Genomic DNA, 27,774 nt, shown 5'->3' with positions numbered 1-27,774 from the left:
CTCACTCAGCTCTAGGCTATACAAGATTTTAGTACCTTCAGAAAAGTTTAATCTAGGGCAAAGTCTGATTGCTGTTCTCCTGATCGGAGCTCTGCAAGCTCATGACATTCCTTTGGGTCTGGACACCTGGCCTCTGGGCGTTTTTGCTTGGACTTCCATTAGACAGGACTACTTCACTCAGACTCTGTGAACTAGTTAGAAAGCTTTGCTGGTTCAGAGGGACAGAACTGCAGGCTTCCCTTTAGTCTGAGATTCCTGCTTGGTTTTCCTCTGCAGGCTTCAGACTGAGCTGCAGGCTGGAACTGAGATGCCACTCTGCTTCTAGGCTCTAAGTCACATAACTACTGCTTACTTCTGAACTTGCTCCCAACACACACATAGCCTAAGGTCCATGACTGCCCCTCACCTAGGCCGTCATTATCTCAAGCCCAAACAGCAATAGTTGCTGGTGGGTTTCCTGCCTCAGGTTCTCTCCCCACTTCACTCCATCCTCCATTCAGCTGCTAAAGTGATTTTCCTAAAGCTACCCTCCTACTCAATAAACTCCAAGATCAAATACAAAGTCCTCTGATTGGCATTCAAAGCCTTTCACAAACTAGCTCTCATATCTTTCCAGGCCTTGTACATCTTAGTTCCCAACATGTATTCTTCAGCCCACTGGGTTCCTGGCTGTTCCCCATACAGAACACTATCTTTTGGCTCTGAGCATGTACTCCAGAGCACCCTCCCTTCTCCACTCTGACTACTGACCTCTCTGGATTCCTTTAAGTCATGATTAAAATCTTACCTTCTATAGGAAGCCTTCTCTAACCCATCTTAATTCCAGTGCCTTCCTTCTGTTAATTATTTTCTATGTATCCCGTATATTGCTTGCTTTGTATGTATTTGTTTGTGTGATGTCTCCCTTACTAGACTATAAACTCCTTGAGGTTGGGGATTATCTTTTGCCTTTTTTGTATCCCTGGTGCTTTGCACAGTGGCTGATATACAGCAAGTACTTAATAAATATTTCTGAAGAAAATAGCAAACCACTCTAGTATCTTTGCCAATAAAGCCCCAACAGGAGCCATAATGAGTCAGACAAGACTGAAAATGGCTACACACTCAATAATTTTAATTTATTGGACCCTGTCCCCAGTGTCCTCAGAACTCTCTTTCTCTATGTACTCATCTGGTTGGAAACATGACTCCCTGGGACTTTTTGCTTTGGATTTCCCAACTAGGATTTTCAAGCACTTTTTCTAGATTTGTTTGAAGTAGTTTTGGGGATGGGGGGGTAGGGGTAGAGAACTCACTGCACTTCTTCCTGCTCTTCCACCATTTTGATGCTAGATGTCCAATGCCTGGCACTGTACTATGCACAGAGTAGTATCCATTTAATTGAATTAAACTGAATTTTCACTATATTTCCCTTCTTCAGAACTTATTAAAATCTATTTTTCTTCCAGTCATCCATATAGTCTCCCTACCCCATTCTGTAGAGATAGAGGTGGGATGGGAAGTGATGGGAAAAAACAGGCCCTCACCTCCAGTTCAGAGTATACCTTCCCAATACACTACATCTCACACACCTATCCATATTTCTGGACACAGCCCCCTCACTCCCTTTCCTTTTTCAACACCCAGAATCATGGTAAATGCCTAGCAGCAGAGGACTCAGGTGAGGAATAGAGGCTTCTGTCCTTTGGCAAATCTGACTCCTTTTGCTGTCATTGCTGAGGGGTGGAGTATGATTGCTGTTCATCATCTGAATATAGTGGCCCAGGAGGGACAAGCAATAGCTGTTTTGTTATTTAATTTCACATGCAAAAGTGAAAATTTGGTTGGGTACATCCAAAATAGTATATGTAGGGAGTGTTTGATGTGGTACAAGGCAGGCCCTAAAAGGGACTGTTTGGATCACTTTGATCATGAAACTAGAATTGAGAGTGGTAGGGCACACTTTGGCAAATTTCCGTAAAGTGTTTGTTTTTGGTTGTTGTTAATCTACGGATGCTATTGGTATCTGTTGGTACCTCTGTGTTGGTTATCTAATAATACTGTTATGCTTCTTGTGTGGAAAATAAGTACATCTCATTAACAGGCAAAAAAGTCAAATCAAGTCAATGGGTATGTATTAAGCACCTACTATGTACCAAGAGAAAGGCAAAAACAGTCCCTGCTCTCAAAAAGTTAATAATCTAACAGGGCAGATAACTTGTAAGCAATAACACAATATACACTGAAGATAATCTCAGAGGGATGGCACTAACATTAAGGGGGATCAGGAAACCCTTCCAAAATATATAGAAAATAAGGCTAGAGACTGGACTTGGGATTTGACTGGTCTAAGGAACTTCTGTGTTAGAAAACTTGGCATCTTCTTTGCAATTTTTAATCTTAGAGCCCAAGAACACTGAGGCTAAATGGTTTGCCCATGGTCATTCAGCTAGTATATTAGAGGCAGTATATGAATGAACCCACCCTGGGTTCTGGACTGACTTTCTGTATCCTTCCATGTCACAGTTCCACTATCAAACTAAAAAAGAAATTTTCTCCAAGAGTCCCATCCCTCTCCTTTTTCCCCCCCTAATTTAGGGAGTCATAAACAATGTAGCCACGTGAAAGCTTTATGGTCAGTTGTTTGTTTTTGCCTGCATTACTATCAGCTGTGGGCCTCCCAAACTCAGTGTAATGAAATACTTAGGAACTTCACCGTTACCAACTCATACCTTTATGTTCCAGAAAAGTGTTTTAGAATATATCGATCAGCGAAAGCGTTTAAAATATATTTCAAAAGTCTGCAAGAAGCAAATTATAATATTGTAATGGAGATTTCTTTCCCTTTGCCCTAGGATCCAGTAAATCCCTCCCCATGGAAATGCTACTTTTCAAAGGAATCCACAATTAATGTACATGGGAATTAGCATAAAACTGGCAGGGTCACCGGTGTCTCCACACGTCTGGATTCATTTGTAAATAGCAATCACTCTCTTCCTTCAGCGATCCTTCTCTCAGACCACAACCAGGTTCTGATCAATCCAGGTGCAAATAGACTTGCAAAAAAGGGGTGAACAGGAACAAAAGGATGTAGGCGCCAGGAAGAGGATGGCCTGAACCGGGACCAAACAAAATATTTTCGGGAGAGTTGCAAATGCTTCTGTTTTTAAAGCAACAAAAGTACGGGGTGGGCCTGGAGCCGGGGAGATCGAGAGTAAAAATTACGGACAATAAAACGAGGGTGACTTCTGAATGGGTCATTTAGAGTTAATTATCCAAGGTCTACGCTGACTCTTCAGAGCGCAGTCAGTGATACTGTATCAAGTTTACGCCGTCTCCTCCAAGGCTTCCCGGATTCATTCTTCACTTTTCGCTTTGTCCAGGGGATCGGATTCTAGCTGCTCCGTTGACTGACGATGGGAGAGTTCTTTAGAGCTAATGGCATTCATCCGAGCCCATCTTAATTGTAAATTTTCCTCAACTTTCGGTTAGGCTTAAGTGCCCACATGGACAGCGGCCGGCGTTGGTCTCCTTCGGCTCCGGGGCCTTCAGGAGACAAAGCAGGGTCTCCCCCATCCCAGGAAGGGACACAAAGGGAGGGCAGCGCCCGCCGAGTCGGAGCTCGGGGCAGGGGAGGCTCCTACACGCCCCCCTGCCCCCGCCCGCGAGGCCGCGCCGGCTTTCGGGAAGTCTCCGCCGGGCTCACCGTCCCCAGGACGGCCTCCGGGCTCCGGAGCCCGGGGGGAGGGGCGGCGGTGACTTCGGCAGGCTGCGGGGGGAGGGTGCCCGCGGACGGCGCCGGTCCCCGGGGCGGATGGGCAGGTCCGCGCCGAGGGCAGCAGCAAGGCCCGGCTCGGCGCCGCTCACACCCCCGCCCCGCCCCCGTCACTCGCGGGGTTCAGTGCGCGGAACGCGCGCCCCCGGGGCGCCTCGACCTTCCCGCCCAGCCCCTCGCCGGGTCGGACCGCTAGGCTCGAGGACGGCCCGCAGCCGCTAACTAAGCAGAGGTGTCGCTTCGCTCCACGGAGCCGCGAGGGCCAGGCCAGGCCGGAGGCGAGCGGAGGGGCGGGGCGGCGTGAGGGGGCGTGCGCGCGTGCGCGCGAGGGGGCGAGGGAGCGGGCGGGGCTGGGGCGGGCACGGGGGCGGGGGCGCGGGCGGGCGCGCGAGGGGGAGGTGCATCCTGGGAAATCCAGCAACATGGGGAGAAGCGGCGGCTCCTGCTCCTCCTGCTGCCGCCGCCGCCGCCGCCGCCGCGGGTCCGGGCCGCCGCCGCTGCCGCTCCCGCCGCCCCCGCCGCCGCCGCCGTCGCCGCGCCCCTGAGCGAGCCGGGCCGGGCCCGGCGCCGCCGCCCTCGCCCCCGGGCCCCGCGAGCATGTGAGGGCAGCCCCGGGCCCCCGCCGCCTCGCCTCGCCTCGCCTCTCCTCCCCGTGCGGGCCGCGGGCCGCCCCGCCGCCCGCCCGCGCCCTCCGCGGCCCCGGCATGGACAGGACCTACCCGAGCCCGGGCTTCGCGGAGTCGCTGCCGCTCGGGCCGCCCGCGCCCCCCGCCCCCGCGCCCCCCGCCCCCGCCGCGGCTCAGCCCCCCGGCCCCGCGCCCGCCCCGGCCCCGGCCTGGGCCTACGAGCCGCGGGGACCCGCGGGGGGCGGCGGCGGCGGGAGCGGCGGGGCGGGCGGGGGCGGCGGCGGCGGCGGCAGCGGGGGCAGCCCGAGCCCGGGCCGCAGCCACAGCAGCAGCGGCAGCGGCCTCAAGGCCAGGTAAGGGAGACGCGGCGTCCGGCCGGCCGGGGCCCATTGTTGTCGGGAGCCCGGCGGGCCTGGGCAGCGGCCCGGCCCGGCGCGTGTGCGCGGGGGTCCCCGCGGTGCGGCCCCCGGGCGGGGCCGGGGAGAGGCCGCCGCCCCAGCCGCGCGCCCCGGGCCCTACCTGGGAGGGGAGAAGTCCGGGGGCCGGGGCGGGCCCCGGGGAACGCGGCTTAAGTCGAGGTTTGGGAGGGGATGGGGACCGCCTCCGCCGGAGCCCTTGGGGAGAGCTCGGGGATGGCCCGGGATTTCCCGGAGGATTTAGCGTCTGCCTGATCCCAGCGTGTCCGGGGGAGGCGGATTGGCTGCCCCGGATAAGTGGCTGTTGCTTTGTGTACGTCTCGTGTCCAAAGTTAAGTTAGTTTTCTTTACGCTGAATATCAAGAATTTGGAAAATTTTTGTGATGCTTTTACGTATCCCGTTTTTTCTGACAATGAAAGATTAGGCTGAAATGTTAACTCTTACTGCCCTTTTTCATTTTAACTGAATCGGAAGCTCCAGACTAAAGTCTACTTTTGACATTTACCTGTGGAAGCTTTTTTTAAAATGCACAACATGTACCTACGCTGGGATGGTCTAGTTGTAAATTTGTTTTTAAAAGGTTTTCTTGCATAATGATTCTTTTAAAAATGTCCCCCCTCCGTGTGTGTGTGCGTGTGTGTGTGTGTGTATAGGGGTGTAGGGGGGGTGTTTGGGGTTTTTTTGGTTCACAGAATTATATAGCATCCTAGGATAGTGCAGCCTTCTCTTTTCTCTGCTTTGTCTCATGTTAGGATCAGGCCATCTGTATAGGGCTCTGCATTCCTTCTTAATTGTACCTAATTACATCTTTTTTTGTACCCCTGATTCCTGGATAGTGTTATATTTTGGATTTACTATAATTTACTTTTAGAAATTAAATTTATATCTTATCTAACAATACATACCACACGAAATTTGTCTTTTTGTGCTTCCTTATTACTTAGATTTAAAAACCTGTGTCCTGTTTGACATAAGGGCTGTGTATTTGTTGAATGCCTTTGTGAAGATTTCTGTGGAGAGTGTAAATTAGCACCAGTTGTAATGATGTAACATGGATACTTATCCACAAGGAATTAGATTGTCTATCACCTTGTTTCCCATAGTTCGAAAAATAGCTAACAGATGGTAATGATAGACAATTGTTATCAATCTAGGGTATAACAACTTTACTTGTGTCATTGAACAATCCTGAAATGTGACATTTCTACGCAGCTTGAGCAACAGTGAGCATAAAATTACATTTTGTCTAAAATAGCTGCGCCAAATATAAAATGCTTCATATTTTAACAATGGAAAATTACAAGTCTAATGAAGAAGCCACTCTCTTTTTTAAAATGGGAACTTGTAGGCTATTGTAGGGTTCAGTGCACCCAATCTGAAAAGTTCAGGGATAAAAACTTGGCCACATATTAATGTCTACCCAGTTGAATTGGGACTAGCTAATTTTAGGTACTAGAATTGAACTTTTAGGGAAATTCACAACACTACCTTTCCTGCTACTTAAAGTGGAATATTGAAATATTGGTGCATTGGGAATTTTTAGTACTTTAGCATTTTTTGGATGCAAAGTGTGTGTTGATCCAGCTGTGTGCAAGATTTTTGTTCACTTCTCTACCTGATATTTGTATTTTGTGTAGATGAGGAAGTGACAGGTCAAGTTTGCTTATGTGATGAAAGATGATGTATTTTTATTTGAATGTACACTAGAGAGTGGTTGAATGGAAATGATTTGTTTCAGATCTGATTTACATTTGTTTCCTACCTCTCTAAACTGAAAAATATTCCTACCCATCCTTTTTGATGCTAAAGAGCATTTATTAATTTTTTAAAAAGTCCACTTGATAATAATGTGAATGGGTAGTATGGTTTTAAAAAATGGAAAACCTCTATCATATGAAGTTTATAATTCAGGTCTTCAAGCCTTGTGAAAAGCGCCGATTTTTCTTACTTAGCATACGAACAGTTCCTGACTTATAGATTCTGTTCTAACATTTAATTTAGTTGTTTGTAAGTAATTTTCCCCCACAGAAAGTTTGCAAGTGGTGATTTAAGTTTCCAGGAAAGCTTACAATGCTTATTTAACCCATAATGTACACAGATTAGTAGTATCTTATGACAGTTTATGATATTACTTAGGAAAATATTCCAAGTACTGACTTAAGATCCTGAAGACCACATTTCTTGATGTCCGCATTGTAGATACAGAGACTACTTCTTTCTCTTTATTCAGTAGCAGGCCATCAGAATTTGGGACCGGAATTCAAGAGAAGTCTATGAGTTATTTTTGCAGAAGGGTAATTAAATTAAGTTTAAGTTAAATTAGTAACAGTAGGCAAAATGAGGCAATAGGAATTCAGTCAGCACAGAGGGGAGAAGCCAAGAGGTTTGAGGGTCCCTAAGTGTGGTAGAAAGTGAAGAGAAGGGCCTTAGTAAGGTCTTGGGGGTTTTACTTGGGTATGTATAGTAGCAGCAGCCTGGAGTTCCTTAGGGATGTGTTTCAAGCATTTCTATGAAGGATGTTTAAATGAGAATTGACATGAAAGATGAAGGTAACAGGCTGGCTTCTGCAAAGATTTCCTCTTGTCAATTTTCAATCTCTCCTTATGTACTGGCTCCTTCCTTGTTGCCCCTAAATATGTCACTGTCTTCCTTAGTCTTTAAAAGTCTTTACTTGACCTTACCATCCCCTCAAGCTATTTCTTTTTCCTTTCGTGAGCTAGCCACCTAGAAAATACTTTCTTTCCCTTCTCAATCTGACTTCCAAATTTATGCAACTGAAATTGCTCTTCAAAGTTATCATTGATCTTTTAATGACCAAATCAGCTGACCTTTTCATGGTCCTCATCATTCTTGACTTTTCTGTAGCTTTTGACATTGCTGACCCCTTTCTCCTGCATATGGATCTCTCCTGACTGTTCTCACACCTGTCTAGCCCCTCCTCGGTCTTCTTTGTGGTCTATCATCCATCATCCATATCCCACCCCCAGACGTTGTCATAGGGCTTCTTTTCTCCCCTCCTTGCTTCTCTAGGTGACCTCATCAGCTCCCATGGGGTCAATTATTATCTTTATGCAGATGAATTCTACCTCTGTACATGCAGCCCTAAGCTCTGCAGAGATGCAAACCCTGGGACATTTTCCAGTTGAAAGTCTTGTAGGCATCTTCAGCTTAACATGTCCAAAGCAGAACTTGTTATATTTTCTTCAAAAGTCTCCCGTTTTCCCTAACTCCTTTTTTTCTGATGAAAGCACCACTTTTCTTCCAGGGACCCAGTTATACAACTTTGTAGTTATCCTCAACTCTTTTTACTCACCTTTTCCTAATCCAGTTAGTTGCTAGGTCTTGTCAATTTTACCTCCTCTACATTTCTTGCTTTGTCCTCTTTTGTCCACTCATAGCTGCCACTCTAGTACAGGCTTTTACTATCTCTGTCTCCTAGACTGGAGCTGCCTGATTGTCCTCTGTCTCCTTTCCAATCCATATTACTACCAAATTAATTTTCTTTTTTTTTTAAATTAAATTTATTTATTTAACTTTTAACATTCATTTTCACAAAATTTAAGGTTACAGATTTTCTCCCCTTTCATTCCCTCCCCCCCCAAACACCAAGCATTCTAATTACCCCTATGACCAATCTGCTCTCTCTTCTATCATCCCTCTCTGCCCTTGTCTCCGTCTTCTCTTTTGTCCTGTAGGGCCAGATAGCTTTCTATACCCCTTTACCTGTATTTCTTATTTCCTAGTGGCAAGAACATTACTTGACAGTTGATCCTAACACTTTGAGTTCCAACTTCTTTACTTCCCTCCCTCTCCACCCCTTCCCTTTGGAAGGCAAGCAATTCAATATAGGCCAAATCTGTGTAGTTTTGCAAATGACTTCCATAATAGTTGTGTTGTATAGGACTAACTATATTTCCCTCCATCCTCTCCTGTCCCCCATTACTTCTATTCTCTTTTGATCCTATCCCTCCCCATGAGTGTCGACCTCGAATTGCCTCTCCTCCACATGCCCTCCCTTCTATCATCCCCCCCACCCTGCTTGTCCCCTTATCCTCCACTTTTCTGTGTTGTGAGATAGGTTTTCCTACCAAAATGAGTGTGCATTTTATTCTTTCCTTTAGTGGAATGTGATGAGAGTAGACTTCATGTTTTTCTCTCACCTCCCCTCATTATCCCTCCACTAATGAGTCTTTTGCTTGCCTCTTTTATGAGAGATAATTTGCTCCATTCAATTTCTCCCTTTCTCCTCCCAATATATTTCTCTCTCACTGCTTGATTTCATTTTTTTTTTAAGATATGATCCCATCTTCTTCAATTCACTCTGTGCACTCTGTCTCTATGTATGTGTGCATGTGTGCATGTGTGTGTGTGTACTCCCACCCAGTACCCAGATACTGAAATGTTTCAAGAGTTACAAATATTGTCTTTCCATGTAGGAATGTAAACAGTTCAGCTTTAGTAAGTCCTTTATGACTTCTCTTTGCTGTTCACCTTTTCATGGTTCTCTTCATTCTTGTGTTTGAAAGTCAAATTTTCTTTTCAGCTCTGGTCTTTTCATCAAGAATACTTGAAAATCCTCTATTTCATTGAAAGACCAATTTTTCCCTTGAAGTATTATACTCAGTTTTGCTGGGTAGGTGATTCTTGGTTTTAGTCCTAGTTCCTTTGACTTCTGGAATATCATATTCCATGCCCTTCGATCCCTTAATGTAGAAGCTGCTAGATCTTGTGTTATCCTGATTGTATTTCCACAATACTTGAATTGTTTCTTTCTAGCTGCTTGCAATATTTTCTCCTTGACCTGGGAACTCTGGAATTTGGCCACAATGTTCCTAGGAGTTTCTCTTTTTGGATCTCTTTCAGGCGGTGTACTGTGGATTCCTTGAATATTTATTTTGCCCTCTGGTTCTAGAATCTCAGGGCAGTTTTCCTTGATAATTTCATGAAAGATGATGTCTAGGCTCTTCTTTTGATCATGGCTTTCAAGTAGTCCCATAATTTTTAAATTGTCTCTCCTGGATCTATTTTCCAGGCCAGTTGTTTTTCCAGTGAGATATTTCACATTATCTTCCATTTTTCCATTCTTCTCTCTTTGTTCTGTGATTTCTTGGTTTTGAAAAAAGTCCTTAGCCTCCATCTGTGCCATTCTAATTTTGAAAGAACTATTTTCTTCAGTGAGCTTTTGAATCTCCTTTTCCATTTGGCTAATTCTGCTTTTGAAAGCATTCTTCTCCTCATTGGCTTTTTGAACCTCTTTTGCCAATTGAGTTAGGCTAGTTTTCAAGGTATTAATTTCTTCAACATTTTTTTGGGTCTCCTTTAGCAGGGAGCCGATCTGCTTTTCATGCTTTTCTTTCATCTCTCTCATTTCTCTTCCCAGTTTTTCCTCCACCTCTCTAACTTGATTTTCAAAATTCTTTTTGAGCTCTTCCATGGCCTGAACCCATTGGGTGGGCTGGGACACAGAAGCCTTGATTTCTGTGTCTTTGCCTGATGGTAAGCATTGCTCTTCCTCATCAGAAAGGAAGGGAGGAAATAAATGCCTGTTCTCCAAGAAAGTAGCCTTCTATAGTCTTATTTCTTTTCCCTTTTCTGGGCATTTTCCCAGCCAGTGACTTGACCTCTGAATATTCTCCTCACACCCACCTCGCCTCCTGATCCTCCCAGCCAAAGTTTGGGGTCTGAGATTTAAATGCTGCTTCCAGCCTTAGGGCTTTTGGCAGGGGCAGGGCTGCTATTCAGTGTGAGATTAAGTTCAGGTGGTCAGGTCGGGGCAGGGCCGCCTCTCAGGCTCAGTTCCCTCAGGGGGTTTATGTACAGATCTTCCACAATGGATCCAGGCTCCCGCCCGCTTGGGGAGCCCTGCCCGGTCTGCAGCTGCCTCTCAGCTTCTACCTCGGGGGGGGGGGGGGGGGCTGAATAATGGGGCACCCCACTCTCCTCTCGACCCGCCAAAGAGACTCTCTCACCGACCCCCGTCACCTGTGGGTGGAGGGACTTGTGCGACCGCTGGAGATCCCGTCCCTGAAGCCTGCTCGGATCTGTATCTCTCGGTCGCAGCAGGTCTGGGCTGGGCTCCGCGTCTGCAGCGCGATGGACCTTTTGCGAGAGGTTTGCAGGTCCCTCTGTGGGTGGAGGGACCCGCGTGGCCGCTGGAGATCCTGTCTCCGAAGCCCGCTCGGATCTTTTCCTCTCGGTGTCGTGGCCGCTGCAGGGTTGCCCTCTGCTCCCAGCCCTGGTGCCCAGTCTGCAGCGCGAAGGACCCCCGCGAGAGGTCTGCAGGTCTCTCCGGAACAGAAATCTTCCTCGCTCCAATATTCCGTGGCCTCTGGGTGCAGAATTCGCTGTGAGTTACTTCCCTGTAGCTGTTCTATGGGTTGTGGGTTCAGAGCTATGTGTATGTGCGTCTTTCTACTCCGCCATCTTGGCTCCGCCCCCCCAAATTAATTTTCTTAAAGCAATGGACTGACCACGTTATTCCTCAGTCCAAGATGCTCCAGTGACTTCCTACTACATCTGTGATAAAATGCTGATTTCTCTGGTTTTTGAAACCCTTCACATTCTACTTCCAGGCTGCTTTTTTAGGCTTAATTTCTTACACATTTCTTCACATTCTGACTATACTAGACAACTTGTTCCCACTATATGACTGTTTGTCTCCTATTTCTTGTCCCCCATGTTAGAAGTGACCTTCCTCTTTACCTATTGCCACATAGAAGTCCTATATTCTGCCCTTCCAAGCTCATTTCCAGTGCCACCTCTTCTACCAGGTCCTGAATAGCCAGTGCCTTCTTCCATGTGCAACCCTCACTCCCCCCCCTCCTACTTGGTATTTACTTATGTGTGTTAACGTTGTTTCCCTCTAATGGAGCATAAACAATTTATTTCATTTTTGTCTTTGAATCCAGAGCAGCTAGTATTATCCTAAACAAATGGCAGGTACTTGTTTAAAAAAACAAAATTTAAACTTGAAGAGCATTGGTGATGGTACCCAGAGAAGAGAAGGTGGGAGAAATCATGGCATTTTCTGGGCATGCTTTTTAGGTACAGTGTTATAAAACACTGACACAGATGATCTGGGTTCAGATAATAGGATCTAGAGCTGGAGATCCCGGAAACCATCTACACCAACGCCTTGATTTTACAGACGAGAAAACCAAACCATGGGAGGTTTAAATGGTTTGCGCAAAGTTACAACAAGCATTTTAAAAAGCACTTCTATAGTTAGTCTTTCACAACATGACTGTTATGGAAGTGTTTTGCATGACTACACATGTATAACCTATATTGAATTTCTTGCCTTCTTATTGGGGATGGGTGGGGAGGGAGAAAGGGAGAGAAATTGGAACTCAAAAGTTTTAAAAATGAATGTTAAAGATTGTTTTTACATGCAACTGGGAAATTAGACATATAGGCAATGGGATATAGAAATCTGTCTTAGACTTACAAGAAAATAGAGGGGAAGGGAATGAGAGAAAAGAGGGGTGTAATAGAAGGGAGGACAGATTGGGGAAGGGGTAATTGGAATGCACAATGTCTCAGGATGGGTAGAGGGGAGAGATGGAGAGACAATTTGGAGCTCAAAATCTTGTGGAAGTGAATGTTGAAAACTAAAAATAAATAATTTAAAAATAAAATTTAAAAAGCACTTCTAACCATGTGCCAGGCACTGTGTTAAGTCCTGAGGAAAATAGTTCCTGTCTTTTATATTGAATAACCAGATACACAGAAGATAGAGTTGTTGAAAAGTAATCTCAGAAAGGAAGACACTGGCAGCTGGGAGAGAGGGAAACTACAGCCATGGAGGACACTCTGGAGGTGGAGTGTCTTGTGTGAGCTCTTGCAAGAAGGCTTTTTACTGGGGAATAGAGTAAGAAGATTAGAAAGATAATAAGGGATAAGACTGTGAAGGAACTTAAAAGTCAAACTGCATTTTATATTTGGTCCTGGAAATGCAGGAAGCTACTGGAGATAGCTGGACCTAAACTTTAGGAAAATCACTTGATACCCTTAGCACTCACTTGATGGGACCATCCTTGGAGCTATCATCCTGTAGCTGGTGGCTAAACTTGTCAAGAAAGCCATCGGTAATTGTGCCTCCACTTCCTCTCATTCTCTTCTCATCTGTGCAGTCTTGCTTCCCTCCTCATTGTTCAAATGAAATTGCTCTTCAGAGTTACTAATGATCTCTTAATTACCAAATCCAGTGACTTTTTTTTAATCCTTATTCTTTTTGACCCCTCTCCAGTATTTGATACTTTAATCATTTTCTTCTTGATATTTTTTTCTCTTGCTTTGAGGTTTTTTATTTTTTAACACTGCTACTCTCTCAGTTCTCCTTGTCTGACTGCTGCTTCTCAGTTTTCTAGCTCTTCATCCAGGTCTGTTTATCCAGTCCTAACTTCTCTCCTGACCTTAAATGTCACAGCACAAATTTCCTCATATGTCTTCAACTTAATATTCCCCTTTTAAACCCTTCCCTCACAGAGCCATTGCTCTGGGGCAGGGCTTCTTCATCTCATGCCTAGACTTTTGAATTGGCTCTCTTACTGATCTCCCTGCCTTAAGCCTTTACTAATCCAGGCCATCCTCCCCTCAGCTGCCCACGTGATCTTCTGAAGTTCAGGTCTGACTATGTCACCTCCTCAACTTCCTGATTTCCTTCAGGATTCACCTCAGATCCTGCTTGCTGCAGGAGACTTTCCACATCTCCCAATTATTCTGTATATATCTTGTTTGTATATAGTTGGTTACAAGTTGCCTCCCCTGTTAGAATATACACTTCTTGAGGTCAGGGACCCTTTTTGCTTCTCTTTGTATCCCCCAGTTATTAGCACAGTGCTTGGCACATAGTACAGGCCTAATAAATGCTTGTCACAGGGCAGCCTAGTAGAGAATCAGAATTGGGAGAGACTTGAAGCAGGTAGATCAACCAGAAGGCTGCTGCTATAGCTTAGAGTGATGGTTGTATGAGTGGAAACACAATGTATTACAGAGATATTGTGAAGGTAGAAATGACAAAGACTTTGTAATGTATTGGATATGTGGAATAAGTGTGAGAGAGGGATCAAGGATGACCTAACATCTAGGTTGCTAGTCTGGGTGTCTGGTAGTATGGGGATGTCTTTGTTAATAGGGAATCTTGGAAGATGTAAGGATTGGGAGGAGATAATGAATTTTGTTTTGGACCTGTTGAGTTTGAGGTGTCTGAGGCAATTGTTTATGTGATCCTGGAGAACAGGCCTGGGGATATAATGATCTGGGGATCATCTGCATAGAAGTGATAGCTAAACTCATGGGAGCTAATGAGATCACCATAAGAGAGAATGTATAAAGAGGAGAGAAGAGGGCCAAGGACAACTTCAGTTAATGGATGTGACCTGAAGAATTGGCAAAGAACGCTGATATGGAACAGTCAGACAAGGTAGGGGAACTAGAAGAGAAGAGTGTTATGAAAACCTAGAACACACCATCCAGCAGAAGAGAATGCTCAACAGCATCAGTTGCTGCTGAGGTCAAGAATGATAAGGATAAAGGAAAGGCTGTTCGATTTGGCAAATAAGATATCATTTGTGATTATGGAGGGAACAGTTTCAATTTAATGAAAAGGTGAGAGTAGAAGTGGAGGCAGTAGACAGTTTTCTCAAGTGTAGTTGCAGAGTTAGAGGTAGAGGATGATAACTAGCAGAAATGATAGGATCGAGTGAGAGTTTTTTAGAGATAGGGAGATATGAGTGTATTTGTAGGTAATAAGGAAAGAACCAGTGGGTAAGGAGGGAGAAATCAAAGATTAGTGAAAGAGCAGGGAAAAATAGGACAATCTGCAGGAGAAGAGAGAGAGGATGGGATCGAGGATGTGTGTAGAGAGGTTTGCCTTAGCAAGGAGAAGGTCCATCTTTTCTTGAAACACTGAAGTGAAGGAGCACATAATGGAGGAACATGTTTGAGTGATGTGAAATGAGAGAAGAAGAGGGAACTCCTTTTTTTTTTTTCAGTTTTTTCAGTGAAGTATAAGTGGAGGTCCTTCCCTGAGGGCATATAGAAGGTAATGCTCTTAAAAGCTTGAGGAGGGAGGAATAACCTCTGGGGTGAGTGAGAAATTTTCTCTCTGCAGTCTAGGGCCCTATTGGGATTATGTCCCATAAATTTATTTGAGACCTAGTCGACACAGTTTCATGACTTTCCCCAGCAATATTCAGTAACTCATACATAGTGGAGATCACATAGATAGAAATTATGAAGGCCTTTAATTCCAGAGCCAGCAGGTCTTAGAAGTGCCAGGTGCAAATAGATTGTACATAATTAGAAACATTTTGTTAAGTATTAACTTTAAATCACTAAATCAGTCAATAATTATTTGATTTCTTGTTTCTTACTGACTTGTTATAAGGCTCTTTTCCCCATGTACAGATATTATAAGGATTACCTGGCCAGAATTTATACCCCAGCTGTTTTATTTAAGCATACTTACTAGAATTTTAGGTGAGATCTAAAATGAACTTGTGTCATATCACACTGTGGTTTTCATAAATTCAAGGATTAATTGTAGTCTTGTGTATATTTGTTTTTGTCCATGGGTATGAGGTTTTTTAGCCTTTCTTTCTTAATCTGAATCTCCGTATTTGGGGCAACTAAATTTGGGAAACATCCTGTGTATTGCGTGAATGTGTCAATTTTTAAAAAGCAGCAGCTGATGACATGACACTGAAAGCTCATCATTGCTTTACTGGGATGTTACAGTGACCCTAGGTTCTTCAAATTTATTTCCATAGAGTGCAAGCTCAAGTGGTGCTAACCATCCAGGAGAGGCTTTTTGAGTGCAGGCTCAGCATTGGACTCTGTCATCTTTGGATCAACCTTGATAAATTCCAGGAGATCCATCTCCAGAAGGTTGGCCTACAAGGGATATTTGTTTCTGGCCAAAGCAGCTCACTGAGAGTTGCAAGGTGTACCCCCATGAATACTGATATTAATCATGGTGTTACACTGTATTCTCTTTGAAATTGATAAAAGGAAACTTTAGTTTCAGTTGGCACTTGAAGCGAATGGGCAAAAACTCAATTGAAAAAGAAGACATTTTTTCTTTTTGTCTGAAAATCCTACTGGTTGGGAGTTCAGGCAAAAGGAAAATAAGTCTCCTTTTTGCAATTAAGTTTTTCGAGATCTAAAACAAAAGCAGCCTGCACTTATTTGTCCCTCCTGACCTTCAACACTGGGAACTTGCCTAGGTAGGCCAAGATCCAGGATGATGAAGATTTAGGGTAGAAAAGAGTTTTTTCATCATATACTTATAGGCAGCTATCAAGTTAACTTTGATATAGTCTTTAAGTATTTTAAGGTTTGCAGTTGTAAAAAATTATCAGACCTGTGGGAAATGTTCAGTCCTGCCTCTTGTCTAGTCTTTCTGGGGGGAGGAAGTGTGTTGTTCTTCATACTAATGTTACTCCCATCTCTGGGGTCTGAGCATTTTCTCTGACTGTTCCCAATGCCTGGAATTCTATTCCTTCTTATTTCTGCCTCCTGGCTTCCCTTGCTTCTTTTAAGTCCCAGCTAAAAACCTACTTTTTGGGGAAGCCCTTCCCCTGTTGATTATTTTCTGTTTATCCTGTATATAGCATGTTTGTAAATACTTATTTGTTTTATTTTCCACTAGATTGTGAGCTTTTCAAGGGCAGGGACCATCTTGCCTCTCTTTGTATGCCTAGAGTTTAGCACAGTGGCTGACACATAATAGGCACTTAATAAATGTTTAATGGCTGACTATTCACGAAACTAATACAAATGAGTATTATACTAGAATATCCTCATAGAGAAACATATTCAGTTAGGCTATTTTAGCAAATATCAAGCACCTACTGTATATTAGGCACAGGGGTAGACAAAAATGAAATAATCCCAGCTTTCAATTTTATTTTATATTAAATTTGTTTTTAGTAAAATCTGAATTACTATGGAAAGCAAAACCCAAATTAGTAAGTAGAGGCATTGCTTGCTGACATTTTTTAGACCTGGCCTAATAATGGATTTTTCTGAATGTTGATTAATTAGGCAGGGAAGATGAAGAATTTGCCCTATCAAATTTGAGGTGGTAGAATATTCCCTAGACCTTCAAAACTTGAAACTGATATTCAGAAGATGAGTAAATTTGGCAGTTATTTTTGCAAACTGTGATATTGTTGAATCAGTGAGAGTAGATACGTAAGATTTTCAAGAAACGTAATGTAAAGAGAAAAGAACCCGAGGGCTTCAAGGACTACACTTTGCAGTAAGAATTCTGAACCTTTTTTGTCTCATGGACCACTTTGGCAGTCTGGTGAAGCCCCATGTACCCTTCTCAGAATAATATTTTTAGATTCATGAAATAAAATACAAAGGAAACTTATATTGAAGCAAATATTTGATTTTTTTTTTCCCATTCAAGTTCTTAGAGTTCCTAAAATCCTCAGTTAAGAACTTTAGGGACTACCCTCACAATAGAGGGAACAGAAGGCAATAGTACTGCTTGCAGAGAACTCTGAAGGATGACTTAGATGGGAAGTGAAACAAGGTTCTAGAAGCCAGTGGAAAGAATTTCAAAAATATGACTTGAAAAATTTGAAATACAGTTCTCATATGAAGTATACATAGTACTCACTTGAACTAGCAACATTATTCTTACCTTAGCCAAGAGGCAGTTGTGCCATAGGAGATAGGGAGCAGACCTCATCTCCATGTGTCATCTTTGACACATCCTGGCTGTGAGTTCCTGGGGGAATTATCACCTTTCTGTACTCTAGGACAGTGCTTCTTAAACTGTGGGTCAAGAAAATTTGGCAGCAGTAAAAGGTTTCTGAAACTGGGACAACCAAAAATTAATTAAAAATCAAATGAGTAATGAATCCAAGGTGTTTCTGGCAACACTTGCCCATGTTGCATCTGGCAACTTCACTGAAGACTTGGCTCTAAACACAAAGCATCCACTTTATATTGTGCATGCCCTCAGGCCAAGCATTGCTAACAGAAGGTGCTGAAAGGCAGAAAGGGGTCTCCAGTAGAAAAAGTTTAAGAAACCCTGCTCTGGAAGACTAGTTAATAGAGACTAGAAAATGGCAGTGGAAGGTGCTGATGTGCGTTTTCTTTTTGGATGTTTCCTGTACTCATGAAATCACAGGTCTAGTCCCCATCTTGACTCCATTTTTTTTTTTTATTAATAGGATTTCTCTAATTTTTGGAGTTAACTTGGATCTGTGAACCTGTGCCAAATTGCCCATCTGCCCAGGATGTGGGAAAGTTGAGAAAATGGACAATGATGTTTCTCTCACATTTCCTATTTTTAAGCAAAATGAGAAAATACTGAGTGGTTCATGGAAGAATGTGTCTGCATTCTTGTAAAAAAAGCCTTATTTTGTTATTGTTAGAAATGACAGATAACAAGATTGAAAGCTAGATGTTTGACATACCTTTGAACAATTTTCATGTAATCTTTTTAACTAGACAGCTGCTTTACTAATGAGTAGTTGTTTTCACACATGCCAACTCACCCTCATCTTCATAATCTTGGGGCTCACCTAGCCCTTGCCACAGAGGCATGTGCTTACCTTCTCTTTGCTTGCAGGGCAACTGGAAGAATCTCATATGTGCTGGCAAAAAAGTAAGTTCACTTTTGATACGTGTGATGTGACCAGATAGATTGGAAGTATAAGGAGGAGCTTAACCACTTACTTATCAAAATCATATCCTATCAGTCAGAAGGGACCATTTGTCCCAACCTCCCCAATTTACAGAGTACTTTCTGTGATATCTTTGATAGCAGAGACTCTACTGCCAAAGAAAACAGCCTATTTAATTTTTAGCAGCTCTTATTTGTTAAAAAAGATTTCTTTTTTCTTTTTCTGACTCGCCATCTGTCACCCTATGACCAATAGGTAGTAGTCTTAATCCTGCCTTCTGAAGTAATATTTAAAAGCTCCTATTTGACTTGATTATTTCAGATAGTTGTCTTCAAGTAGCGCATCCTTTTGTGTCTTTTACTTTGCAGGATAAAATCCTCCATTTCTTTTCTTGTTCTTTATATGACAAGGTGTCCTGGGTACTCTCTTCTGGGTACATTTTAGTTTGTCAGTATCCCTCTTAAGATATGACACATAGAATTATATACAGTGATATATTCCTGGTGTGATTTGACCAGTGCAGAATTTAGTGGGTTTACTATTGCTTGTTCTGGACACTGTATTTATATTAATGTAACCTAAGGTTAAAATTCTTTTTTGGGCTAGATTGTTTAACACTTCTCATTTTGATTCTGTTAGATAAATAGTACTCTTGTAAAGTAGGAAATATTTTAACTTAAATAGGTATTAAACTATGTAAGAAAGAGTGTTTTCACCAGAGCCATAAAGGCAAAGTATTGGATTGGAACCAGATCAAAAGTATGAGCCATTACCAAGAGTGGGGATTTAGCTGACCTCTGAGTGCTAGAGATGGGGCTTGTTGGTTAGTTTCTTTGTATTTTGGATTAGTTTCAATGTTTCACCCTGAAGTAGAATAATGTTTTCTTAAGCTACTAGTTAGAGTTAGTTGCAAGATTTACCTTTAATTTGAATTTGAGATAAGAGATAAAGAAAGGTCCCTTAACCTTTATCTATGTGTATAGAAACTTTGATCTGATATATATGTATACAAATGTGTATAACACATAATTATACACATACACATGTGTTTGTACACATGTGTATATATATAAATACTATTTCCTTTTTCACATGACTACTCCTAAATAATAGGAAGTCAGCTCTCATGCCCCACTTACGTGTTCTCTCCCTCTTTTAGTTGAAACTCATTCAGAAAATGCATAAACTGAAGATCTGTAGTCATCCTGGTTCACTTTCGCATATAAGTACAAGTTAAGGGACTTTTTCTTCCTATGCTATACTCAAAGGCAAATCTTACAACTAATTCTAATAGCTTAATGTAGCTACTTGTAACAGCTGATGTATTCACATTATGTGTGTGCGGGTATTTCTGTAGGCATATATACACATACATGGGTTATGGGTTTTTCTTGACAAGTGGTTGTGCCACTTGTTGGCATTTCTTGGACCATGGGATTTGAAACCTGGAAGATGAAATTGTAAAAGTTCATTTATGAAATTTTATAAACAGTATTTTTCTTGGTAATATTTCATTTCTTTAGGACTTACCCTTTTCCCAAACTTGTTTTTTTTTAACTCTGCCTTTATTATGAATTACTTCTGTAGAATGTGAAATAGCTGTCATATTTAATTATCTGAAACATTTTAAGACAGTTTTAAATCTGTAGTTATCCTACAGCTTTACCATTTACCATTCATTCTAATGTAGCAGTGGTTCAGTCATTATTCAGGGGCTTGTTTCTGAGTGTTTTAATTGAAACTCAATATGTTCAGATTTCTCTCTTTCCGTTTAGGGTACTATTCAGTTGACAATCTTCAATTCTTTCTCCCTTCCTTCCCTTCAAATACAATCCATAGCAAGTCACGTCAGTTCTCCATCTATAATACCTTGTATTTGTCTCCTTTTTGATACTGCCCTAGTTGAGGCTTTTATTGCCACTTGCCTGGATTATTGTAATAGAAAGATCTCCCTTCTTCTCCTCTCAGTTTTCTCCAGTCTTTTCTATGCACTACTGGTATTAAATCCAAATAGAAACAGTCTATACATAAGGAACCCTGCGTCAGCATATTGACTTAGTTTTAAAATGTAATGTTATCTATGTTTTATTGTAGGTTGTTGTGTTGCTTTTTTTGGTTAAATATTTCCCAATTACATTTTAATCTGCTTCAGGTACAGTGGAGAGTGTGGCAGTTAGGGACATGTTTGACACCTTTGCTCATCCTGCAGGTATCCAGCAGTGTTACTTTTGTGTTCACAAACCTTCAGTGATTTCCTGGTGCCTCTAGAATGAAAAACAAATTCCTCAGCCTATTACCATCCTACTTTCGCAGCTTAGTTTCACATTGCCTCCCTTTGTTATTCTTTCCAGCCAAACTAGAATTTCAGAGCAATTAGAAGGGAACTTCAGTGGCCATCAGTTCATACTACTACCTGAACAAGAATCTATCTCTGCAATATATAGGCATCCAGACTTGAGGAGGGATACCACACGGCCCGTTCTACTTTTGGAAAGCTCTTCTCACTAGGAATTCTTTGTTTGCCTTAAACCTAAATTTATTTATTGGGAACTTCTGCCTGTTTTTCCTGGTTCTGCCTGTTAAGACCAAGAGGAACAAATCTATTCTCTCTTTCATGTGACAGGTCCTAAACTATATGAGATCAGCACTCATATTACATTTAAATCTCTTATCTAGGCTACACATCTCTTTTCTGTGTTGTTCTCCACCAACCCCATCCCCATAGTGTCATGGGAATAACACACATAAACGCACACAGACTTTGAAAGATAGAGAAGGATAGAAGGGCCTGGTGTGCTATAGTCCATGATGTCGTGAAGAGTTGGATGCAGCTGAACAAAGGATCCTGAGGCCATTCCACCAGGGTCAAGTACAACAAGGCTATCACCTAGCCATGCCTCTCTCATTTTGTACTTGTGAAGTTGATTTTTTTTATATGTAAGTCTAAGACTTTAAATTAATCTACATTAAACTAAATTTTTTTGGCTCAGAGTTTTAGCTTATTTCGTTCTTTTTGAATCCTGTCATCTAATGTGCTAGCTGTCCTTATAAACATTCCATCTGTCTTATCCAAGTCATTGACATTAATGTTAAATAGAAAAATCCCTGAGACATTCTACTAGAGACATCATTCCATGTTGAAATCAAACCATTAATGACAATTCTTTAGGTTGAACTATTTAAACAATTTCTAATCTTCCTAATTGTAGAACATCTTACCCATACCATTCCATCTTTTCTCTAAGAATAGTCTCACAGGGGGGAGGAGCCAGGATGGCAGAGTAGAAAGATACACATATGCTAGCTCCTAACCTACAGCCCATAAAATACCTGTAAAGAAGAACTCCCAACAAATTCTGGGGCAGCAGAAGCCACAGAACAACAGAGTGGAGGAGATTTCTATTCCAGAGAGACCTGAAAAACTGACATGAGAGGTCCGTTGCGCACCAGACCCGGAGCAGAGCCCAGCCCTGCCTCAGCCACGCTGCACTGAGAGGAGCAGATCCGAGCAGGCTCCAGGGACAGAATCTCCAGTGGCCATGCAGGTCCCTCCACCCACAGGCGCCAAAGGTCAGTGAGAGAGACTTTTCAGTTGGCTGAGAGGGGAGCAGGGTGTCTCTATAACTCAGGCCCCCTCGGGAGGCAGCAGCATACAAGGGCTCCCAAAGCAGGCAGGACCCTGGATCCATTGTTGAAGGTCTCTGCATAAACCCCCTGAGGGAACTGAGCCCTGTGTGGTGGCCCTGCCCCCACCTGAGCACCTGAACTTAATTTCACATTGAATAGCAGCCCCACGCTCTGCAGAAAGCCCTGAGGCTGGGAAGCAGCATTTGAATCTCAGCCCCCAAGCGCTAGTGGGCTGATCTGGAGGCATGGAGGGTGTGGAAAGGAAACTCAGAAGTCAAGTCACTGGTTGGGAAAATGCCCAGAAAAGGAGAAAAAAAATAAGACCATAGAAGGTTACTTTCTTGGGGAACAGATAACTCCTCCCATCCTTTTGGATGAGGAAGAACAATTCTTACAATCAGGGAAAGACATAGAAGTCAAGGCTTCTGTATCCCAAACATCCAAAAAAAATATTCAGTGGGCTCAGGCCATGGAAGAGCTCAAAAAGGATTTTGAAAATCAAGTTAGAGAGGTGGAGGAAAAACTGGGAAGAGAAATGAGAGAGATGCAAGAAAAGCATGAAAAGCAGGTCAACACCTTGCTAAAGGAGACCCAAAAAAATGCTGAAGAAAATAACACCTTGAAAAATAGGCTAACTCAATTGGCAAAAGAGGTTCAAAAAGCCAGTGAGGAGAAGAAGGCTTTAAAAAGCAGAATTAGCCAAATGGGAAAGGAGGTCCAAAAGCTCATTGAAGAAAATAGTTCTTTCAAAATTAGAATGGAACAGATGGAGGCTAAGGACTTTATGAGAAACCAAGAAATCACAAAATAAAATCAAAAGAATGAAAAAATGGAAGATAATGTGAAATATCTCATTGGAAAAACAACTGGCCTGGAAAATAGATCCAGGAGAGACAATTTAAAAATTATGGGACTACCTGAAAGCCTTGATCAAAAAAAGAGCCTAGACATCATCTTTCATGAAATTATCAAGGAAAACTGCCCTGAGATTCTAGAACCAGAGGGCAAAATAAGCATTCAAGGAATCCACCGATCACCTCCTGAAAGAGATCCAAAAAGAGAAACTCCTAGGAACATTGTGGCCAAATTCCAGAGTTCCCTGGTCAAGGAGAAAATATTGCAAGCAGCTAGAAAGAAACAATTTGAGTATTGTGGAAACACAATCAGGATAACACAAGATCTAGCAGCTTCTACATTAAGGGATTGAAGGACATGGAATATGATATTGCAGAAGTCAAAGGAAGTAGGACTAAAACCAAGAATCACCTACCCAGCAAAACTGAGTATAATACTTCAGGGGAAAAATTGGTCTTTCAATGAAATAGAGGACTTTCAAGCATTCTTGATGAAAAGACCAGAGCTGAAAAGAAAATTTGACTTTCAAACACAAGAATGAAGAGAAGCATGAAAAGGTAAACAGCAAAGAGAAGTCATAAGGGACTTCCTAAAGTTGAACTGTTTACATTCCTACATGGAAAGACAACATTTGTAACTCTTGAAACTTTTTTCAGTATCTGGGTAGTTGGTGGGATTACACACACACACACACACACACACACACACACACACACAGACAGAGAGCACAGGATGAATTGAATAGGATGGGATCATATCTTAAAAAAATGAACTTAAGGAGTGAGAGAGAAATATATTGGGAGGAGAAGGGAGAAATGGAATGGGGAAATTATCTCTCATAAAAGAGGCAAACAAAAGACTTTTCAGTGGAGGGAAAAAGGGGAGGTGAGAGAAAAACATGAAGTTTACTCTTATCACATTCCACTAAAGGAAGGAATAAAATGCACACTCATTTTGGTATGAAAACCTATTACAATACAGGAAAGTGGGGGAGAAGGGGATAAGCAGGGTGGGAGGGGATGATGGAAGGGAGGGAAGTAGGAGGAGGGAGCAATTTGAAGTCAACACTCTTGGGGAAGGACAGGATCAAAAGAGAGAATGGAAGCAATGGGGGGCAGGATAGGATGGAGGGAAATTATAGTTAGTCTTACACAACACGACTATCATGGAAGTCATTTCCAAAACTACACAGATATGGCCTATATTGAATTGTTTGCCTTCCCAAAGGGAATGGGTGGGGAGGGAGAGATTAAGAGAGGTTGGAACTCAAAGTTTTAGGAACAACTGTTGAGTACTGTCCTTGCTACTAGGAAATAAGAAATACAGGTAATGGGGTATAGAAAGTTATCTGACCCTACAGGACAAAAGAGAAGATGGGGACAAAGGAAGGGAGGGATGATAGAAGAGAGGGCAGATTGGTGATAGGGGCAATCAGAATGCTCTGTGTTTTGGGGTGGGGTCCCCCGAGGGGACAAATGGGGAGAAAATTTGGAACCTCAAATTTTTTGAAAATGAATGTTAAAAGTTAAAAAATTTAAAAAAAAAAGAATAGTCTCAAAGGCATAAAATACTTTGCTCAAATGCAGGAAAACTGTATTTACAGCCTTCACATGATCTACCAGTTTAGTAATCTTGTCCAAAAAGTAAATAAGATTAGTCTGGCATAACTGACTCTCTTCAGTTCTACCTGTTCTGTCCTTAAGTTCCTTCATGGTTCAGCTCAGGTGCTGCCACCCTTTTTAATCCTTTCCTGAAGGTTTTTGAGCAGGAGGTGATATAATGGTCTTACTAGTAAAAGAGCCAGGAAAAAGGTCTCCCCAAAGCTGAGGAGTAGCATGGTTCAGTGAATGAAAAAGCATTTATTAAAAACTTATTATGTGTTAAACCCGAGGATACAAAAACAAAGCCAGTCTCCTACCCTCAAGTAGTTTTACATTATAATGAGGGAGACCATACCCATGGGGAATGGGGGGCTGGAGAAACTTACTGGGAATTGCAAGTGGAAACAGTGGCAGAGGTGAATTGATCATGGTTCACCTAGTTAGAGAACTGGAGAAGATGGGGGATATGCTACAAGGTAATAGGAGAGTCTGTGGGGGAAAATAAAGTTTGAGGAGTAGGAAATGAAATGGCCTCAAACATACCCACAACATCCTATACCTTTGCATTGGTTGCCCCTCAGTCCTCCAGTGCTTTCCCTCCCAACCTCCTATTCCTAAGAGTCCTTGTCTTCCTTTAAGACACAACTTCAGGACTCCCACCTCTCCCATCTAAGATTCCTTTCCATCTATTCTATATTTATCTTGTAGGTTCTTATTTTTACTTACCAACTGTGTGACCCATGGGAAATCACATGATCTCTCAGCCTCAGTTTTCTCATCTATAAAATAAGGATAATATGAGCATTTGCCCTACGGGATTATTGTGAGGATTCTTTTGTTATTGTTCAGATGTTCCAGCAGATTGTTCCAACTCTTTGTGACCCCATTTGGGGTTTTCTTGGCAGAGACACAGGAGTGGTTCGCCATTTCCTTCTCTGGCCCATTTTACACATGAAGAAACTGAGGCAAACAGGGTGAAGCAACTTGCTCGGGTCACACAAGCTAGTAAGGGTCTGAGGTTAGATTTAAACTCAGGAAGATGGGTCTTCCTGACTCTAGGTCTGGTGCTCTATCCACTGCACCACCTAGCTGCCCTTTGGATAGCACTGTGCAAATACTGTCCTTCCTCACCCCATGTGAATGTAAGTTCTTTGTAGGCAGGGATTGTTTTTGCCTTTTCTTTTCATTCCTGATACTTAGCATGGTGTCTTAGTAGAGATGTTTACTTATTATGGGTGGACCTTATTGAAATAAGAGGCCCAGAGCTTGGGGCCAGGCTGGAATGAAGTGAAAAGAGCAGTGGATTTGGAGTCAGAGAACCTGGGTTCAGCTTCCACCTCTGACAGTTAGCACCTGTGTTGATTTGGGACAAGTGACTGAGCCTTTTCTTTCTCATCTGTAAAATGAGGGGGTGGATTTAGTGGCCTTTCCAGATCTGAATCATCATGATCTGTGAGGAAATTGTGTCCAAGAGGACGAACTTCTAAAATGTTAGTGTGACTCTCCAGTGGAGTACCCTGTGAAGCTGTGTTCTGACCATTTGCTGCTTAACTTTGTTATCTGTGACTTGGATAAAGGAATAGAGGGCTTGCTCATCCAATTTTAGAGCCATAGATAACATCCAGACATTTTGATAGACTAGAGCATTGGGCTGAGTTTAATAGAATGATATTTAGTAGGGGTTAAATTTACTTGCATTCTAAAAATCAACCTCACAAGCATAGTTAGACAACAGTTGTCTTAAAAACAATCTAGAGGTTTTAGTAGGACTGCAAACTCAGCATGGATCAGCAGCATGATGTAGCAACCTTGCATCATGAAATGTATAGCTTCCAAAAATCTGAACCAGGCCCATTGTACCATGCCTTTATGAGATCCTACCCGGATGTGTGCAGTTTTGGGTGCTACTGTTTAAGAAGGACAGCAATAAATTGGAGAGTGTCCATAAGTCCCTATCGTAGAAAGTGTGGATGAAAAAACTGGGCGTGCTTAGCCTAGAGAATAGAAAATTGAGGAGAGAATTGATATCTGTCTTCCAGTATTTGATAGCCTCTGTTTGGCCCCCGGGCGGGGGCTGAACCTAGAGCAGTTGGGGGAAGGGGCGAGTTGTAGAGACCACTTTAGACTAAGATCAGGAAATTTCCTTAACAATTCAAACTGTCCTCAAGTTGAATGAGCTGTCGGTTACCCCTCCTGATGTATCTTCAGGCAGAGGGTAGGCAACCACATTTATTGAGTACAGTCATTCTTAACTTTTTTTTGTGTCAAAGATTCCTTCTCAGAATGTTTTTTAAGAGCATAGAATAAAATTCATAAGATTGCAAAAGAAACTGCTTATAATAAAATAGAATTACTAAAATATCTTTTAAAAAAAACAAACCAAGTTTATGGATCTTAAGAACCCTCAAAGTTGAGTGTATGAGTTGGACTAGATGACTGCTGAGAGCTTTTCCAACTCTCAAATTCTGTGATTTTTGTGCTTTTCTCCTACCCTCAGTTTGCTTATTGTATATATGTTAAATCCCCCTCTTCTCTGAGTGGAAAATAATCTCAAGTAATCGTACCAAAGTCTCCTCTCTCCCCTACTTCATGTGTTCAGTCAGTTGTCATTCAGTTCTATCCCCACAGCATTTCTTCAGTCAGTCTCCTTTCTCCCCTCACAAAGCCATCGTTTTGTTTTTTTTAACATTTTAATTTACAAATATGTCTTTGCATTTCATTGCAACATTTACTGAATGCATTAGCATTTTATCTGTTTCTATGTATAAATTCATTTTATCTACCGAAAATATCAGTACATGCTTTTATTACGCAATACTCGTACAGATTTAAGAACACATTTTTTATCATTAATTTATTTGGTTTTAGTTTTCTACAATCACTTCTGTAAGTCTTAGATTTTTTTCCCCCCTTCTTCCCCCCCCTTTCTTCTCTGAGATGGCATGCAATCTTATATGGGTTCTACACATTGTTATTAAACACATTTTCACATTAGTCATATTGCATAGGAGAATTAAAATGAATGGGAGAAACCATGAGAAAAACCAAAACAAAACATAGCAAAAGAGAAAATATTCTACTTCATTCTCTGATCCAATTTCATAATTCTTTCTATGGATATGGAAGGCATTTTGCCTCACGTCCATTGGGAATGTTTTAGGTCCTTGCATTACTTTAAAAGGCTAAGTCTACCAGAAAAATTTCTCATAGACTGTGGTTGTTACTGTGTACAGAGTTCTCCTGGT

The 27,774-nt window shown here is 42.4% G+C and overlaps 1 protein-coding gene across 1 annotated transcript in view; it reads left to right on the top strand.

Annotated features, from left to right (window-relative positions):
- The first annotated feature begins 4,650 nt into the window (after positions 1-4,650).
- QSER1 (glutamine and serine rich 1) overlaps positions 4,651-27,774 on the top strand; it is a 90,612-nt gene continuing 67,488 nt past the window's right edge. The window contains exon 1 of the mRNA XM_072619229.1: positions 4,651-4,733. The gene's annotated coding sequence lies outside the window, so the exon portion shown is untranslated. The remainder of the gene's footprint in view (positions 4,734-27,774) is intronic.

The sequence above is a fragment of the Notamacropus eugenii genome, chromosome 6 (assembly GCF_028372415.1).
Source record: "Notamacropus eugenii isolate mMacEug1 chromosome 6, mMacEug1.pri_v2, whole genome shotgun sequence".
Classification (NCBI taxonomy): domain Eukaryota; kingdom Metazoa; phylum Chordata; class Mammalia; order Diprotodontia; family Macropodidae; genus Notamacropus; species Notamacropus eugenii.
This window is presented reverse-complemented; position numbering and strand designations above follow the sequence as displayed.